Raw genomic sequence first — 20815 nt, forward strand, 5'->3', positions numbered from 1 at the left:
CTTACATTTGCATACAACAGTAGGAATTGAATCGATTAAAAAAAAGATTCCAGCAGGAAATGCTTGCTATAGCATTCAGAAAGTATAAACAGCACAAATCCTCTCCCAAAAATGAAAAAAGAATTCTCCCAAAACTGATTAATTACTTCACTAACACTCTTGTATAGTTGAATCTTAAAATACTTAGTGCCTGCCATCAAGAGCATTATGAGATTAGGAATCAATAAGGGGGATAAATTCAGGCAGTTTTTTTTTTTTTTTTTACAAGAAGGACATTTCATCAGTCCCTCTAAATCTACTGCATTCTCATGTCTGCTAAGTTTTTTCCAGAATCAGAGTACTCCCTGCCTTGGCAAACATATTACCAAGACTTTGGACATACCTGTATTAAAACATTTTTATTTCTTTTTTGTGCTGCAATAATGAAGAAAGTCCCTTCCAATTCAGCATGGTCTTCTAAAACAGCAAATTAATTCAGGTATAAATCATTAGTGGGTGGTTTAAAATTTTACTTCATTTCTATGGCAAAGAGGACTGACTTTGTCTCAAATGACCCATGTTAGACAAATAGCACAAGCACTGGGAGAACCATGCAGGAAAGATGGGATTGAGGTGCAGGTGTTGTATTACCCAACCTTGTGAGCAGGAGGCAGCGTGGCTCACTGCACTGAGGACACTTGCATGAATATAGCTGTTTTTCTGGCAGCGTGTGGATACTAAAATGTCCACACTGCAAATAGTGTGCCTCATGGTCAGGAGGTTCCACACTTGTAGCTTGGAAACTGCAAGCTGCCAAAGAAGGGAATGCAGGGTGATCCACAGGAGCTGCAGACTGGACAGCTCCCGACACCTGTCACTTCCACCAAGGAACAAATGGGGCCAGAGGACTGTTGCTCCAGTGGAAGAATGAATGGGTGAGTTAGATGCCAAAGGGGGAGCCACTGGGCCACTCTTGCAAACTAATAAAAGGAAAAAAACATGTAATCCAATGATTCCAAGATACAGGTACTCTCAAGATAGACTTCATAGCCTTTGGTCCTCTTACATGCTAACATTGTGACATATTGTTCAGCCTCATTACTCATGAATCAAGACCATTGTTGCTTAAAATAATTTGGGCCAAGCACCAGAGCCATTCACATAGATGGGTAAAGTCCTGACTATGACAGAGAAAACCTGAGTTCAACTAGTATGGTGGGCACCTGTTGGAGTTCATTCAGTTGTGGATTGAATGTTTCTTGTACCTACTGACCTAATTATTGGTCAAGACCAGAGACCATGAAGAGCTGCTTGTCCACAAGCTGGGCAGTCAGCTTATCATATCACATGCAGGTGTGGCAAGCATCACAAAGGCCAAAAGGAAATTAACCCCTAAGATGTGAAAAAGCATGTGCAGGTTTTAGGGCTATGAAGAAAGCATGTGCCACCCTGATGGCTGTCTTAGTGATGGCCCCTCTTGGTCAGCTCTCACCCTGGTGATGGGGAATGAATAGGCTAGTTGTCCGAGTGAAGTTCTAATGGTCAACAGGTAATATGAACAAAAATGGCAAACAAATAGCAATAATAATAATAATAATAATAATAATAATAGCATCATGATTCTAAGTCGGGAGCATTTCCTAAGAATTCTTGTCATTTATGTAAACAGCTGATAAGATGATGGGCCAGGTTGTAATTTCTGAAACCGTTAACTCTAGTGTGTAATTTAATCTTTTATATAGTGAACTGCTTTATCACATTAATACAAAATGCAGAAGGATTAGAGAGCATATCTGAAACAAAAAGTATGTATATCCTTAAAATTAAGGATATTATCTTTGAGATAGCCTTATGTGCCTCCCTATTGCAAACTCTGAATTTCAAATTTGCTGTGACTGTTGTTTTCTGAACTTAGCAATTTTGCTACAACACAAAAGCAGGAATTACTTCACAAAGTTGCCTATTCTATACTTAAGTTGCAAGAAAGAAAATAGAAAGGCTGCAATTTTGCCACATTTCTGAATACATATTTGAAAACATTTGTCAGACTAATTTTTTGACATAGATACAATATCTTGATTTGGAATGGGGTACATTTCACAAGTTCACACTCTACTGAATAGTGTTTTGCTCAGCTTTATCAGTCAGTTTATCAGTCAAGAGGCATAGCACCATTCAGGGATTTGCTCAAAGTGAGTATAATGCCAAAAATGACTGCAGAGAAGGGTAACCTAGTCACAAAAATTTGGGGACCAAATATTTGCTGCCCAAACTTTGTATTGGATGTTACTAAATCTGTAGACCAGTAAGCTACATACCTCTCAACATCTTAGCACATGAATTCTGGACAAAGTTTCCTCTAGCAGACCCATAACCAGTGGTGTTCTACAGAGATCGGTTCTGGGGCCCCTACAGTTCAGAATCTATTTCTCAGAGGTACAGGTTAAAACTAAAGGACTGTGGCTGACAAAATGTGTTGATGACAGCAGACTGGGAGCGATCATTGAAACCCCAGGGGATGTCAACATCCTGCAAGAAGGTCTTATGCAGACTAATGACTGTCGCCAAAATCGTGGTCTTAAACTTAATGCAAAAAAAATGCATTATCATCCCCTTCAGCAAGGGTGACATTCTTACACACTACCACATCAGTAGCAATACCCTAAGCACACATTCAGTGATGAGAGATCCTGGAACACAGGTTCACAGCAACCTTAACTTTGATCACCATATCTCCACAGTGGTAAGAAGGGCATTTTTTATTGTTCATCTCATAAGTAAGGGCATTGCATCTAGAAAAAAAGAAGTTATAACCCCCCTGTACTCTTCCCTCATTAGGCCAATAATAGAATACAGTGCTCCCTTTGGTATGTTCCTTTCCAAACACCTGCTGCAATTGGAGAGACCACAAAGGTTTCTTAAAAAGAAAATCCAGGGTCTTCAAGATCTGTCTTATGCAGACAGACTGAAATCATTGTCACTTTACTATGTGTCATACAAACTGCTCAGAGGTGACCTGTGCCTTGCATATAGAACAATCTCCCACCAAGCTTTAATGGAAATGCGGCACATTCGCAAGTCAAATGGCACACGGGTCACTCGCTCGAAGGACTTTTAACCTGGTTTATGACATAAACAGAACTTGCTGGAGAAACAGATTTGTCTCACAAAGATTGCCCCACTTTTGGAACAAGCTTCCTATTCATGTTAAACAAAGCCCCTAAGTGTCCCTATTTAAGTATAATTTGGATGATTGTATTAGTAATTGGAAATTCACCCTGGAGTTTCCACCTGTGTCTCTCATGGAGATGGGCAATAGGTGCTGATTTTAGTGTCTACTTGAACCAGACACCCTTGGGAACACGGGTTGAACTTGGCTAGGCTTGTAAGGTCCCTGGGGCCATTAACCTAATAACCTCCTATGATCCTAAGATCCTATGATATAAAGACAAATTTTAAATATTACTCTGATAAATGTAGAAAGTTGCTAGAATAAAAGGTGTTGTGTTAGCTTATATTTTCAGAAGGATATGAATTCTGAAACTCAAAGGTCTGTCATTATTTAGTGACTTCAGACTTCAATAATTTGCCAGTAAACCACTAACTTTATGAGGAGCAGACCAAAAATACAAGTCAGAAATCTGGACATTCTGTGAAAATCTGGGCAGTTCAGAGGTATGGTAAGCTGTAAGACTGGATTTATGTCATAAACTATTGTTTTGAAGACCACAAAATTATTGCAATGTGAGTGTTTTATTTATTTATTTATTTATTTATTTTTTTTTTTTTTTTTGGAAAAATGGTGATGAAGCTAGGGGCTATAAAGTCAATTCAAGAATTTCACTATATATAATGCAGTATAAATTACTTACACCTTGCTGTAAAATTGAGTACACTTGCACCTATCCGGCATTCCTACATTATCACAGTAGATGTTTGTTCTCACTGGACTTTCCCAGTAATCTATGTATTTGCAAGGCCTAGTGGTTAAACCTATTGCTTGGGGCACATAATGAGGAGATAAAAAGCCACCTCTAGGAGCAATGCCAACCACTAGTCCCTACTGGACAGGAGAAGTCATTATTAACTACCATAGACCCTTACATCTGCGAACATCACTCACCTAACCATCGACAACTGGGGCAACTCAGGATAAATATGGCTAGACTTGTAAATGATCTAGGGCCATTAGCCTAGTAACCTTCTATGAACCTACAAGAAGGCATTTTATTTCCTGTTGGCCAGTTTTTATGGCAATAATTAGCTATTTTTTATTCATAAATGAATATCTGAAACAATAAATGTTTTTATTATGATATGCTGAGAAGCTATAATGTTTGTAATAATTCAAAGAGATTCCATCAAGTAACTACATACCCATGATTCACATGTTTATAATCATTTATGATCCAGGGCATTTATTCTTACACTTTGCCAGCAAATTACAAGCCTTAATTCTTCAGAGGTTATTTGTTAATACTAGACTGAACCTGACATGAAGTTCTTAGTATCGTTTTTGTCATCATTCTTCTTGTTAATCTATACTTTAAAGTACTTACCCACCTCTGTTACACATTATGTCAAAAGAAACTAGAAGCAATTTACAGTACCGCTGACACAACAATAGAATTACACTTGGAAAGGGATGTTTTTTCTGTAAGTAGATATCACTAGCATCCTTTATAGGACTAATAAATCCTTCAGTCAACAAGAGAGCGAGAGAGAGAGATAAGGCCTGACTGTGTCCCAGGCAACACAAGTTTGACTAATGAACCCATGTCGGAGGAGTCAGCTGATTGGGGTAAAATGAACTGTCATTTGAGTGGTGTATCTAACCTAAGGGAAGGGAAGGGATGGTGTTTTAGCAAGGGTTATAGCCTACAGTAGAGACTAGAGGCTGCAGCCCTGCTACTGCAATGGTGATATGTACTAGCAGATCACTTAGCCTGGCATACACTGATGTCTTTATGCACATATTAAATGTAGGGTAATTAGGGCATAATTAAAAAACAAACACAAACTGTCTGAGGATGATGGCTTGCTTTGGCCCAACTCTTGCATTTGGTGGCAATGTATTTACACCTACTCACTGGGGGAGTAAATGGGTCAAAAAGGCAAGGTACAGTCTTAATGGTTTTCAAAGATATGGCCAAAAATGTTTTCAAAGTTCAATAAGCAGCAGTAAACCCAGCAATATCAGATTAATACAGGGCTTTGAGAATAACCAGGGAGACATTTTGTCCTGAATTATTTGAGTGATGAGATTTTGAACATTCTCATTATGAAATATCTTTGTGTTGGTTTGCCAGATTTCTATGAGGGCGTAACTTTGGATTTTCCTAATCAAACAAGGCAAACTTTAATGATATGTTTTCTGTTGAGTGAATTATTTCCTGACAGAAGAATGCTTTGTTTGCACACCATCTGCAGTATAATATATTTATATGCTGTCTTGCTCAACACCTTCTAATGTCCCTGAAGAAAATAGCCGTTTTTGTTTCAGGACTGAGTAATTTGATTATAATGTAAATAAAATTGATGTTAAAAGCCAAAGTTTTTATTTGGGAATGTTGAAACATGTTTTTATTAGCTGTCATATCTCATTATGGTCTTTTGAAACTGTAAAAGTTTGACCTTGATTGTCATTGTTTCATATTATGTAAGTTTGGGGGAAAATAAACTGCTTTACAAATTTCTGTCTACTGGGTTCTGTGCATGGAGCTTACAGATTTGACTCTTTTGTGGTTTTTAAACACTGTGCATTTACTTTGAGGCATGCTGATACGCCTAAAGGCTATTTTCAAATAACGTGCAATTTATTTTTAATGAGACTGGTGTAAGAAACCTGCATTTCTGGCAGACATGTTAAATTTGTAGCCCAGACTTTGTACATACTTGTCAGAAATGGTGTAAGGAAAGATTTAATTATTTTTAATAAAGTCTGGAGAACCAGGACCTGCTGTTGACTGTTATTTGAAAAAGGTGATATTTCTTTACTGAGGAAAGCTCAGAGGAGATCATAAGAAATATTTGCACACATTTATGATGGTAGTGTGCTTAGCTTGGTCAGCATAATGTATTTTATTTTGGTAGGGTGAGTCATTGCTTTAGCTGCCATAATTCCTTAAAGAGGTTTTATATCAACATATGTTAAAACAGGAGCTTCAGAATACTGTTCCATGTATTGTTTGTTTTGTTGCATTGTACTTGAGTATTTTAGTGGATATTATTATTGTTGTTGTTACTGTTATGATTATTATTATTATAGTTAGTCTTATTGTTGTAGTTATTATTATTAATTACACACCTTTGCATTTTGCAGTACTTGAAGTAATCTTATGTTTCTGTAGCTTTATTGCTAATTGCAAAGCTGCTGTATCAAGAACACAGTTAATGAGCAAGAGCTTTAGTAGCAAATACGTTTTAAAATATTTGTTTAAGATCTGGAGTGAAGACAATTAAATCCATGAAGTGTAGATGGCACACCTGTTTCAATTGCTTGATAAATTTCTGGTGTCTGGAAGCTTATTTAAAACCTCAAAATCAGAATTTTAAAAATATCAATGTCTGGAGTTACTGATAATGGAGTTAACTACCTACCCAAGATCAACTCAAGGTAAAAGGAAGTTGTCACTTTTTTAAATTTTATTTACATTCATGTAAACCAGTGCCTTTATGTCAATAAACGTTATGGCTCATATTTGCATGTTTCTCCCTAGAAACCAGAATGAAAGGGTGTGGGCTGTGGGAGAGAAATGAACAGTTCTACTTCAAAAAACTTTGTTTGTCATAATAATCATGAATTCTAATCCAACAAACAAAGAGACAGTACTGGTCATGGGTTCAAATTATACCACACGATACTTTTTAGAATTGTATTTAGTGCTTTCATCCATCTCAAATTACCAAGGACTGCTTCAGAATATGACAGCACTTCATATTCACACAATTATATATACAAATTAAAATATTGTAGCCATTAAATTAATTCATTTAATAGACTCATGCTCCATCATTGGTATATAGCCAAAAGAATAGTATAAAATTAAGATGCTACTTAATGAAATGTGTCTTATTTTGTTTATAAGTTAGCTGATCTCATTTTGAGCACATTAGAAATAGAAACATGGTAATTAAGACCTGATTACTTGGTTTTATTCAGTCTTAATTGCCATACAAGTTCCCTATATTCTATTCTATTTTCCAGTTTTCCCCTCTTGGGTTATGTGAAGCTTTATCAAGAATGAAGAATTAAAATTTGATATAATCATTACTTACAAGTGAATGTCTGTAAAGGACATTACATTAGTGGTGTCTTTCTTTTTATTGCACATACTGTTAGGAAATCTTTAGATATAATTTCCTCTCTGTCTTACCAGTGTAGAATACTCCACAAGTACATCACTTAGCTACATAAAAAACTCCTGTGCAATAATCAAACTTAGCTTCAACTCTAGTCACTAAAGAGTATCCTGCAACTGTTATATAAGATCCACTGTGGATATATTTACATTCTTATTACCATATGCGGTAGCATTTTCCCTCACAGTAAGATGCTGTCCGGTTGGATTCTCAGCTAGAGTGTCTTCTGCATGGAGACATGTGTGAATGGGCGTACCTTTGTTGAAGGTTGTGCGTCAGAGCCGGCAACTCGGCACGTAAAAATCAACTGCCAATCATTAGTGGACCGGAGTTCCGCTGTGGCGACCCCTAACCAGGAAAAGCCGAAAAACACAACAACAACATTACCATATTTAATGTCATTTTCCTAGTTATATTAAAATCTTTGTAGCATTCTCATCAATTTCTGAAAAAAAGTTAGGTATATCACTCAACATCTTAACTATGTCCTCATTTGCTGAAGGATATGCACAGTTTTTTGTAATGACATTCTTAATATGTTCAAATCAGAATTACATGTTAAAATAATCATTTGATTATAATGCTGAAAATTATTTGTTTGCCTAGGTAACCTGGGGTTTCTTATTATAGGTGGAAAATCATTATTCCTCCTATTAAAAAAATGAGGCATATTCTTAGTTATATTACATGGCCAACCCCTGTTCAAAAAAAGCATTCAGTTCATAAACTGTAGCTCCAGAATAAACGTATGCTCTTCAGAAACTATACAAGATAACATGACCATCTGCCCCTTAAAAATGATATGCTTTACCCAAGGAGGGTGATTGTTATTAAAGTGCAGAATAGAACTGGACAATGTCCTGTTTCTATAAATAGTTGATGAAAAAAATACTCTTACCTTTTCCTATTGGTGTTACTAAAAACTCAAAAAAACTCTAGATTTTGTGTAACTGAATCTTAAAAAATTAGTGGTAACATCTGAATATTCAAAAATTCCATCCATGTGTGCACAGTTACTTTTGATAGAATAAAAATCTCATCTAAAAACAGAAATGTTTTGCAGTTTTGGCCCAGTAATGACTTTGCTTAACATGCATCTTCTCCCACCAACATACTACTAGGATGACATATAATGGGGCCATAACATCACCCATTGCCACACCACTTGTTTGGCTGAATATTTCTCCTTGAAAATATAAAAACATTATTTGTTAAAACAAAATCTAGCAACAAACACATAATATCAATACCATATGTCTGTAATTTGTTGGTATAAAGCAAAACAGCCCTATACCAATCCGGCCCAGTATTGCATGGTATAACTTGAAACAAATCATTAGCATCTACTGTAACCAAAACATATTTAGCATTTAATTGCACTTATGGCTATGACTTTGATAAAAGGTTGATCTTAATAAAAATATTGTTTAAAAAATGGCATGCTTCTTTCAAAACTTCAGGAAAAAAATTCAAAATATCTTTTAATTTCCTGTCTATATAGAACACCATGGGTAAATTTTTCCCTCCTCTCACAGAAACTATTGGTCTCATTGGGGGAATCATGCAAATCTTTATGCATTGTCGAAATTGCAAATATGGCTGAAATTAATGATTTCTTAACTTATAAAGCTGTAACAATTGTGCATCAATTAAATTAACCATATATGTGTCATGTAAAACACTGGCAAACCTTCACCTTTGCCAAGTTTCATAACCCCAATTAATTTACCTTTACTTAATTTATTAAGCAAACAAAAACAGACTTATTTGACAATTTATTCGTAATATCTAGTTCATACATTTTCTCAACAATAAGAGCAGTTGGATAGATGGACGGATTAAATAAACTCTTACTTTGTGAATAATGAATGGTCATTTTCCTCCCTCTCACTATTGTAGTATAATGGTTTGAAATTCAACAACTTCAAGTGAAAGCAGACAATACATGTATTGCCTGCTTTCATTTGAGATTCTTAAATAAAAACTACCAGTAACCACGACAATTGCATGAAGATCAAACCACATAGGAAGGCTCACTGTAACAAACCAGTCAGTCTTCCTTAAAAGATAAATCCAGCATGTGAGGTACAGGGAGCAATACACCATTTTATTATTAAAAAATACAAGTCTGGCAATCAACAAAATTGATATCAGCAACTGATCTGAGATTGCTGTGAGGATAGCATCCATTAAAATGACACCATGAAATTAATCTTATTTTATTTATTTGTTAACTGGGCAAGTCAGATATTCCTTCTCAGGTAGTTGCTGGCCACAAGCTGGGCCATACAGGCAAGGATAAATACTAGAAGGGTGGTATTCATAGTCCAGGATGTCACAGCTACACAGTAACTACTTGTGAATAGTGCTGCTATGTGTATATGCAAATAAACTAAGTGCAGGTTATTCATGCTGAATAAAGAAAAGCAAAAGCATTTTGAAAAGCACACCAACATATCACAAAAGCACAAAATACCTAAAGTTAAGCATTAAGTTCATATGAAGTACTACATGAAAGCTAAACAAAATCACGGATAGACTGAAACGTATAATAAAGCAAACAAATAGCGTAGTATACAAAAAAATTCCAGTAAGCGCTTTCGTTTAGCTCCTGCCAAACTTTCTCCAACTAATCTAATACATCACTTCCTGTGTATTAAATAAACAATACACAAACGTAATTAATGAATTAAACAATTAATATAATTAAAAAATTCAAATGCTTAAAAGAACAGCACCGGAATAATAAACAAAGTACCCATTCAGCACTACTTAGCATGTAAACAGGTTAAATGTGACGTTTCAAGTATCAAAACTGACAAAACGCAAACATAAAAAGTCTGGAAAGAATGAAGCCTGTAAAACTTAAATAATGTGTGAACTATTTCATGAGCGATGTTAGTAATAACCAAGCTTGTGTATAAATGATGGCAATAAAGTATGAACTTTGTGACAATGTACTCGATATATCCAAAACCAGTAAAATTGCATTTACAAAAGACGGACAATATGTATGTATATGTGGGATAATAAAAGAATGCACTTAATCTCGTACATTCAATAATATAAGTATGTATATATAGAGGAACCTCACAGATATAAAATACGTGTTAAAAATATGTACATATAAAAACCTAAAAATTACTATAGGACATATGTATATGTCTAAAAATATAAATATGAATATGTAATGTGAATATTAAAACAAATATAAATAAATACATGTATATAATTAAATATATCAATAAATATAAATAATATAAATGTAAATATAAATATAAATGTGAATATGTATTTATAATATATAAAATTAAACATATGATTAAATATATGGAATGTGTATGATCATGAAGTATATATAATATAATGTGTATAAGTAATAAATAGTGAGTAAATGTAATAAATAATTAATTAATTAATAAATATTAATAAATAAATATTAATCAATAAATATTTAACTTAACAAAACAATGGATAAAATTTATCTCATGAACATTTTTTTAAATTAATATATAATTATTATAAAAAATTAAAAATTGGAAATTAAAAAATGTTCAAATAAGAAATAAGGTGGAAAATGTAAAATGTTCCTAATCATCTCTCTAGTGATTTTAATTTTAAAACACTACTTATAGAGGTAGTATTATTCATCCCTGGCCAGTTATTGGCATTAAGTCTCAATTGCTATTCTAATTCAAGTTTTTCCAAGAACGGTTGCCATGCACCCCCTCTAACATCCATTTTTATAACATCTAAAACAACAAACTTAAAAGAATGTGAAGGGAACGCATTAATATGTTTTTCCAGAGCAATGTTAGAGGGGGTGCATGGCAACCGTTCTTGGAAAAACTAGTTGGAGAAAGTTTGGCAGGAGCTAAACGAAAGCGCTTACTGGAATTTTTTTGTATACTACGCTATTTGTTTGCTTTATTAAACGTTTCAGTCTATCCATGATTTTGTTTTCTGGTTGGATTGTTTGTTCTTGGCTCTTATTGTTTTGACTACATGAAAGCTGTAGGCTTCTTGTTACTTCATATGCATTTGGATATTACAGATGTGTGAGGCTATGCACAGTCACATGTGAAGGACTTAAGGCAAGTGGTGGACTATGCAATTTTTACTATTAAAATTTAAAAAAATAAAGGAGTTTAAAATGTTTTATATGTGGATACCCTGCTGTCTACTTTAAAGAACAGAAAGGGGGTGATAGGAAAGATTGAAAAAGGGGAGACAGATCAAAGAGGTAAAACACAGCAGGAACACAAAAAGAGGGTTGTGCTGGAGGAGATTGGAGAGGAATGTCATTATGTTTTTGGTAGGGGATAGAACCCCCCATTTTTCAATGTTTTTTGTATAAGAGGGTTATGTGGCTGGGAAATAGGCAAGAGGGTGTAGGAGAAAGGATAAGGGAAGAAAGACTGAGGAGGAGAGGCATCAGCAAGAGTCTACAATCTACAAAGCCTCAGACTTTTCTAATGCCAGATGGTGTTGCAACGGATGACCCCAGTATTGAGGGGGAAGCAGCCTGTGATTGGTGTGGTCATCAGTACCTCCTGGGACAATGTGTCTTGAACCTACTGAACAGAGGCCTTGCCTGACTGTATTTGTGTGTCCATGACTTGCTCCAGCACTTTCATAACCAAGTCACAAAGCTCCCATTCAGTGAGGCTTGCCAGACTGTCATGCTGCCATGTGCCAGGATGCCTGCAGGACCTGTGCCACCACCCTGACCCTGCAATCATGTCTCCGGACTGGCAGAGGTTGAATACTCCCTAATGTGTAGGGTACATACCTGGTCTGCTCATGAGGAATTTGGATCTGAAAAAAATGAATATAAATGGTTAAGAAATAAAATAAAGATGGACAAAGGAATGCATAATTAAAATATGAAAAAAAGAGAGAAAAAATTATGTCAGACAAAAGAGAAAATATATTCATTAGATTTACATGTCATGCTATACAACATTCATTTTCTTACTTTAAAACATATTTATTTCCAGAAATATTTATTGAAGTAAAACAAAATGTATAGGAAGTGCTTATGCATACATGGGACTACTGATTTGGGAAGTGTTTATGTATATGTGGGAAGAACGATATCAGAAGTGCTTATGCATACTTTGAATAAAACAATATGGGAAGTGCTTATGCAGAAGGGGTGCATATTATCAAGTTTTGGTAGGTTTACATTTTGTAGTCTAATATACTGTGATGCCCACCATTGACCCAGTAATCAAGGAGCTTCAATCCTCACAACTAGCACCAGTGGGGGATGTATACTGGGAGGATGACAAGCTACACACACAGTATTTCCTGATGCAGCTCTCTTCATCCAGTGCAATTTCCCTTAAAAGCTCATAGAAAGCAAAGTCAGTCTGGGGCTAGTTTCTCCCTCTTTCTCCAGATCCTCAATAAGACTCCCCAATGGCACAGCTATAAGGTTGAGATCTCAGCTGAGTGGCCAAGACAAGACCTTCAGTACCCTCTCTGTCCAAACAGTGCTTCATGTCCCTGACAAAGTAGCTGACACACAGACTCTTTGAGGTTTTATTTACACACACACACACACACACACACACACACACACACACACACACACACACACACACACACACCTGGCACAGGTTTACTAGCTATGCCCCCTTCTGCCCAGACTGTAAGGTAGCTTTTACTGCCACCAGCCATGTCCTTATCAGCTACTTTAAGTCCCTTAACAAAGGATGGCCAAGCTTACTGTGTAATATTACTATTAATGCAAATGGTAGTTTGACCAAGAGCAAGGCTATTAGGAGTGGCCCACAGTGTCATCAAATAAATATGCAAGCATTCTCAGAACTTAAACATGTCTCACAAATATCAGTTACAATGAAATGTTTAAATATATTTAATGTTTTGTTTGTCCTTCGGCTTTTCCCGGTTAGGGGTCGCCACAGCGGAACTCTAGTCCGCTAATGATTGGCAGTAGATTTTCACGAATGCCGAGGTGCCACCTCAACTTCCAACCTTCAAAAAAGGCATGCCCATTTATGCATGTCTTTCAAACGCCCACCCAACCGCGGGGAGGACATGCAGACTCCACAGAGAAAGCACTCCCCGCACTCCAGCCGAGAAATGAACAGGAGAACCTCTTGCTGTGAGGCAACAATGCTACCGCTGCATCACCACGGTATGTGTTTAAATATATTTAATAATAAATAATAAAAGAACAAGAAAATACTCAACAAATAATCACAGTTACATCAGAGTTCAAAATCATAGGGAATATTTAAAACAACATTGCAGGATAGTCTCAAATAAATGAAACCATCTAAGTTCTACTATATTCCTGACTATATCTAAGTGAAATTACTGTACCCTAGTTAACTTACTTACAGAGCAGCAAGGCAAATGTGGTGAGTGGATGTTCTTGCCAGGTCAAAGACAAAACACAAAATACTCTCTATCTCCCTCAGAGAGTTCTTAAATTAATATCCCAAATATTACTGGTGGGATACTTGCAGAATGACATAATTTCTTGTCATCTGACTTCAGCTCCCAGGTTCAAAAACAACAGCATTTAGCAGCTACCTGTGAAAATACATAAACAAAGGCCCTTCTTAGCTCTAAGGCAAATACTGGAAGTCATAAAACAATAAAACACTTTCACATCTCAAGCCTCCTAATTATTTCTCTTTCAAGATAATACAGAGAGCCCCTAGAATAGACATCTTGTCCCTGGTGTCATAAAGTAATTTACCTTTTCAACTATTCTTCTGAAGTTAACTTCTTGTGTTTCAGTTTCTATTGTTAAAATATATACATCTAAACAGTTATAATAGTGTATATACATTTCTGTACTAATCCAGCAGGGTACACTTTGGTCATACCTCTAAGCTTAGTAATGTGTGAACCCTTTTCAACATACACTTTTTTATCAGCCGTTTGATATACACATAACATACAGTTTTAATAGATTTGCAACACAAGCATATGAATCATGTTGATATTCACAAATGACATATAATTATTTATAAAACTTCAGATAACTGGGCTGGCTGTATCTCCTTTTGTCACTCTATAATTATTTACAAAATTCCAGATAGCTGTGCTGGCAGTTTCACCTTTTATTACATATACTAACATAAATTATCATATTTGTAGCTGATATGCAATTCTTTGCAATATTGTACTGAAAACTCCCTATTAAATACTTACATTTTATACAATCAAGGATGGAATACTATATTTATATCTTGACATATCTGTATCTTTTACATTTAGTTGCAGTAATGTACTGAATGAACTGTAGTGCTTTAGTTATCATCCTTTATAAATTATTTCTTGATATATATATTAACGAATGTACACATTGCCAAAAACAGAAACGACCGAACTACACTATGCCGAACCGCATATTGCCAAATGCAAACAAAGCAAACTTGACCAGCACATCGACAACCCGTTAGTGCACACCTTCCAAAGTAACATCTTTTAAATGTGCAATTAACACTAACCCGTTCTCGTCAGCAATCCAAATAAATACTTGAAGAAGTAGTGCTGAAAAACACAGCTGCATACCACAAAAGTCCAATCCCAAGAAACATCATCCTACATTTTCAATAGTAAAGAAATAGCCGTGATAAACTCCATACTAGTATACATGTCACAGACAGCATACCTTTCCACCTCCCCTGGATCTCCTTCATGGTTATGCTCCACTGACTTTATTAACTCCTCTCCATTTGTTACAACGTCGGTGATAGCTGCTGCTTTACATTGCTGAACATGTTGGAACTTACATACCCAATAGCTCCTATGTTTTGCTCTCTTGTTCAAATAGTAAATGAAGCCATCTATGACAAGTACATCTTTTCCTCTCTGCGACTTACTACAGTTGTAAACGCTACCCAAGGTTCCAGGTGCATTGCTCATCAAGTCCACCATGCTGTTGGTTGGTACGAGGTACATTATAGAACAATCCTACTATGTATTTATACACTAGAGTGAAATTGCTATTCAGCATAGTGTAGTTCAGTTGTTTCAGTTTTCGACAATGTGTACATTCGTTAATGTGGTCTCTGTAATGTGTAATTCGGCATAATGTTAATTCAGCCATTAGATATGAACCTATATATATATATATATATATATATATATATATATATATATATATATATACATATATATATATATATATATATATATATATATATATATAGGTCTATATTAAATTAGCGAACACTTAGAAAAGCGAACGCTAATTCATCGACCCCTTTTAAGTGAAAGCTTAATCTCGAACACCCAGAACAGCGATTTTTTTTTTCCCAGGGAAAAAAAAATCACTGTTCCGAAAAAAAAAAAAAAAACTCAAAACATTACATAATGTGGGGGCTTACCAAACCCAACACTTAAATATACCAACTCTGAGATTGCACCACAGTGGAGGAAATGGCAAACTCCCAAAACCGGCCCAGCGATTTTTTTGCCCTGTGAAAAAAATTGCTGTTCCGAGTGTTCGAGATTGTAAGCTTTCACTTAAAAGGGGTTGATGAATTAGCGTTAACTTTTCTAAGCATTTGATAATTCAATATAGACCCTATACATACATATATATATATATATATATATATATATATATATATATATATATACACACATACGCACACACATATATAGATATAAAGAAAGAGAGAGAGAGAGCGATAATCAGTTAAACAGGCAATACTATTTACTACTTTATTCATGCTTGCTAGTGACTTCAACCAGCCTTTTTATTATCCCGCCCTGCTGATGCCAGTTATAAATTATTTCATCATCAGCAGACATAAGACAATTGATGTTTACCTGTACTTCACATTTTCCTTAATATTAATGATATCACTAGTACTAATACACAAGACATTTCATGTACTCCTGTACTTGCTTACTATGTGTTTGTTTAAATATTTATTACTATATGAATTTTCATACTGTGCCAACCTTCCCTTTATTGCAAGTTATGGAAAGATTGTTAACACTTTTATAGGTAAGAATAGCTTGTCTGTTTGGTAGAATGGTGTTTTAAAATGTTTTGTTTTTCATGCCACACTCTATGAATTGTGGTCAAGCAGAAGGTATATACAAAGAAGAATGTAGCAGTTCAAGGAGGCTTTCAATTCATTAGCTGTACTAAATGTATACATTGATAGATTTCTGCCTAATAACTCTAAGCATATAAGGTGCTTTAAAAATATATACAGGCGCAATTCAGAAGTAATACAGCTAGCCATTTCTCACTAAAGTATGTGCATTCACTTGACACTAAAACTCTCATCCCTCTTCCTCAACTTCTACTCTGACTAGAGTGCAGTGCCTGACTGAGTTCAGCAATCTTATATGTGCAGTTAGTATTGTGGAAAAAATGACTGTCTTATACAATTACTGTACTAATAAATATTTTTCTGACCTACACAAAAAAATCTTTTCTTCTGCATTATTATAATAACACTATAGACATTTGTAGTAACACATATTTTTTTCTAGCAAATGCCTTCAGTTATGTTGTCTTTAACATAACCCCCAAAATGAAAAAAAGTTATAGAACTCTATCCATCTTACCGCTACCTGATCAACCCACTCAGCCACCTGGTCGGGCCTACACTTCTGTAGGTCATCATACCTGCGGTGATACTGATGGCCTGAGTGGGTAATTCCTATCAGGAATGACTCCTGTGCAGATGTCTATTTTTTTTTTTCTATTCACTGGATCTTATCCAGGTGTGAGTCACTTAGAAGGAAGACTAGCTTGGAGCTCACCCTTGTGCCTTCACAGCTGCTGTCACCATTTGAAGTGTCTGAATCAGAATGAAGAAAGTATGAGCAGGGATGTGTTTTGCAAGTTTAGAACAAATCCCTCTGTAGTGTGACATCAACCTAACCAAACCCAGATAGCAAACATGGACATTAGACCAGGTACTTTTATTTTTGACAAGTTTCGTGTAACCAAAAATGCTTTGTCATACACATTTTTAAAAGGAATACATTCAACATTTCATTATATGATGGATAAAAAAATCAATATGCAATCATTATGTTTCTTTATATTACTTGCAATTGCTACTGCTGCTGTGAATTGCCTTAGCTATCTTTTTTGGGGGTATTAAACAAATGCCCTTTCTTCATGCCTAATGCAGTAGAAAAGCAGTATTAATGTTTTTTTTTTTTTGGGGGGGGGGGTTCTTTTTGCAGAAAAAAAATCTTATTTGTGTGAGTAACCACCCATCCATCCACAACCCCTTTTCCCATTTTTCCATATGGGGTTGGGGTGCCACTTCAGCACTGCCAGATGTAAATGATAACTGCTTTTAGGTGATATGGTGTGCCAGATGATGTTAGATGGGCAGTGATTATACTTCATTGTTGTGCAACCTCTTATGCATATGACTCCATTTTGTTTTCTTCTAATTATATTCAGCTTTAACCATATCTGAGGCTATCAGTGCATTCCTGTGGCATGTTTATGTGAACCCAATGCTGTGCTCATGAGTAGCTGAGAGAAACTTATGTACACAATTAACCATACACATTTGTTTTTACCGCGATTCATATAGATAAAAAGAAAAGGGCCTAATCTGCTTATAAAATGCACAAATGGACATAAATTAATGTAAAATTATTTAATTTTTTTTATTTTATAAGTCAATGAAATAATTTAATACCACCATATTAACTTATAATTACTTGAGTTAGGTTCAAATGACTTAGGAAATGGTGGACTTTTTAAGTAAGCAAAAATAATAGAAATCTTGTAAATTAATATAAAACATTTCAAAATTATCAAAATTAATGAGTTCACTTCAAAAAAATAGTTTGTTTTAATCCTATGATGGACACAGTATGATGGCTTTAGTGAACATGTAAACATGTCATTTGTAAATGGAAGATCTTGACAGAAGCAGTGGAAATGATTAGTCAATAGTGAGAAAATAATTTACTTTAGTGACATGTCATGATTGTGCATACTTGGTAGGAATGCAGTGTTTTAATTGTGAAGTACTGAAGTGGTTAGGATGTGGTGTTGGCTGAACACACGTGTCTTTATTTGAAGATTTCTGGGTGTAAGAATGAAAAATGACTGTATTATGAACACAAGACTTTGGTAGGAGCTGGGGAAGGATAAATCTATTAACAAAGTGATTGCCTTATTGTTCTGAATGCATTTATAATAGTACAGACAACTTTACTTGGCTGGATTGAGACTTTTCTTGTATATATTATTATGGAGTTTATGTTTCCTGAGTTTTTTATAGCAGAATGGCAGGCATACTTTCATTGCTGTGTTGTTGGACTGATGATTATATATATTTTTTGTGCATGACTGTGACATACTTTTTATGTGCAGTAATGATGCTGAACAGTGGATCAAGGCAGAGAAAGGACAAGTTCAGCTATTAGGAAAACCGTATCCTCATGGGAGTCCTAAGGACATATGGTAAACATCTGTTTTTTAAAGGGGACCCAACCAAGCTGAGAGGACAAAAGACTGGACATGATTCCTGTCATGGAAAAAGTGCACATTAATGCAGTACAAGAAGAGGGCAAATGATATGGTAAAATGTGCTAGAAGCAAGGCAAGGCAGAAAGCAATTGCTCGTATTACTGGGAGGGCTTCCAACAACTACCTCTTTAAGACCAGATGAGGAATACCTCCTTCCCATTCGTTCGGTTGACTGTGACACAGAAGATTATGGCACTGGAATAATCAGTGGTGGTGTGGACACTGGCTATTACCATTGTCTGCAGCAGCAACACTCATCTACTCAGGAAGGTTGGTTTAAAAAACACTAACGTATATTGTACTTATATAGACAATTTAATGCTGACATGGAATAATTACCTTAAACACATGACAATTATTATTAACAGGTGAACCTTCCACATCTGCACAGAATGACTATGAAGGCAGTGTACATGGTAAGTGTCTCCCACACCTCCTTACTAGGCGTACAGTAGTGTATGCTATTTTTTTATTAGCAATGTTTGCAAATCATTTTACACAGTCAGCGTCAGAAACAAGCAGTTCCACTGTGCTAATAAATTTGAAGGATATCAGTAGCAGAATGGTTCTTGAAGATAATGATGATGATGATGATGACATAGCTATATTTATAGGGTAGCCTGAAGAAAGTGGTAATTACTCCCCAAGTTGAATGGCAGGAGCACACAGCACACTTACAGTACATCCCAAAGTGAAGCACATGCTGACATTACAATCATGCTTGTACAGGAAGAAAACACATGCCCTTCTGCACAAGTATCTCTGAACCCAAACTGACACTTTCAGTGTGATGGGAGACATTCAGAGGTAACAGTAGCCACAATGGTGCTTTTACAATGAGGAGACAGCCACAGGAAGTTGTCACAGCTACCTCAGGAAATGTATAAATCATTTGCAATGCAGCAGTAAATGTGCTGTGACATTGCTAGAGAAAACAACACTTCCACATAGAGTCAGCTGGAAATGTTCCGTGTCCACCAGGTCATACATAAGGACTTTTAGCAGCACATTGAAAATGGCACAGAGGTGGGATAACACCATGATTATACTGATGAATAGTCCGGTGTCACACCAAGTATCCATGACTGCCTCCATTAGTTAGGACATACCAGACTCAAGTACGCGTCTCTATTAAATGGGGAAGAAGACGTGGTACTGTCTGGAAACGTGGTGGAGGGAGAGTAAAAGTGCTTCTCAAGAAAATTCTGTAGTTAGTGGGGGGGACAAGTACAACAGGTTTTATGCAGGACATGTTAGCATTCATCTACACCTAGCAAAACCTATCATTTCAGGCCCCAGTCCTCAGCACTTTCAGATCAGTGTCTGTAGGATGACGTGCGTTAAGTAAGTCACAACATTGCACCAATTCACCATCAAGCTCTCATGACAGCCCCTCTTTAACATCATTTGCACCATCACCTAGCCTGTCTTTAGGAGATGTGTATGACACATTTGCACCATCATCTAGCTTATTTTTAGGAGATGTGTATGACACATTTGCACCATCACCTAGCCTATCTTTAGGAGATGTATACGACACATTTACACCATCATCTAGCCTATTTTTAGGAGATGTGTATGACACATTTGCACCATCACCTAGCCTATTTTTAGGAGATGTGTACGACACTTCTGCACCATCACCTAGCCTATCTTTAGGAGATGTGTACGACACATTTGTACCATCACCTAGCCTATCTTTAGGAGATGTGTACGACACATTTCACCTTGACCTACTGTGAATCAAGTGTGACAGTTATGATACATATAATCTGACCTTTACAAACAAAGGTAAATGTTTAAATCAAAAGGGAATAAGTTATATTAACAAAGGAGGTTGCTTAGGACACGTTTCAGCTGTATGCATTTCATTACTGTAATGGTACTGATTAGAACCTCATTGAACTGTGGAAAGAAAGGTATATGTCATAATATAAGGCTGCAATGATTAATTTTATT

The sequence above is a fragment of the Protopterus annectens genome, chromosome 2.part0 (assembly GCF_019279795.1).
Source record: "Protopterus annectens isolate FY-2018-M chromosome 2.part0, PAN1.0, whole genome shotgun sequence".
In the NCBI taxonomy this organism is placed as follows: Eukaryota; Metazoa; Chordata; order Ceratodontiformes; family Protopteridae; genus Protopterus; species Protopterus annectens.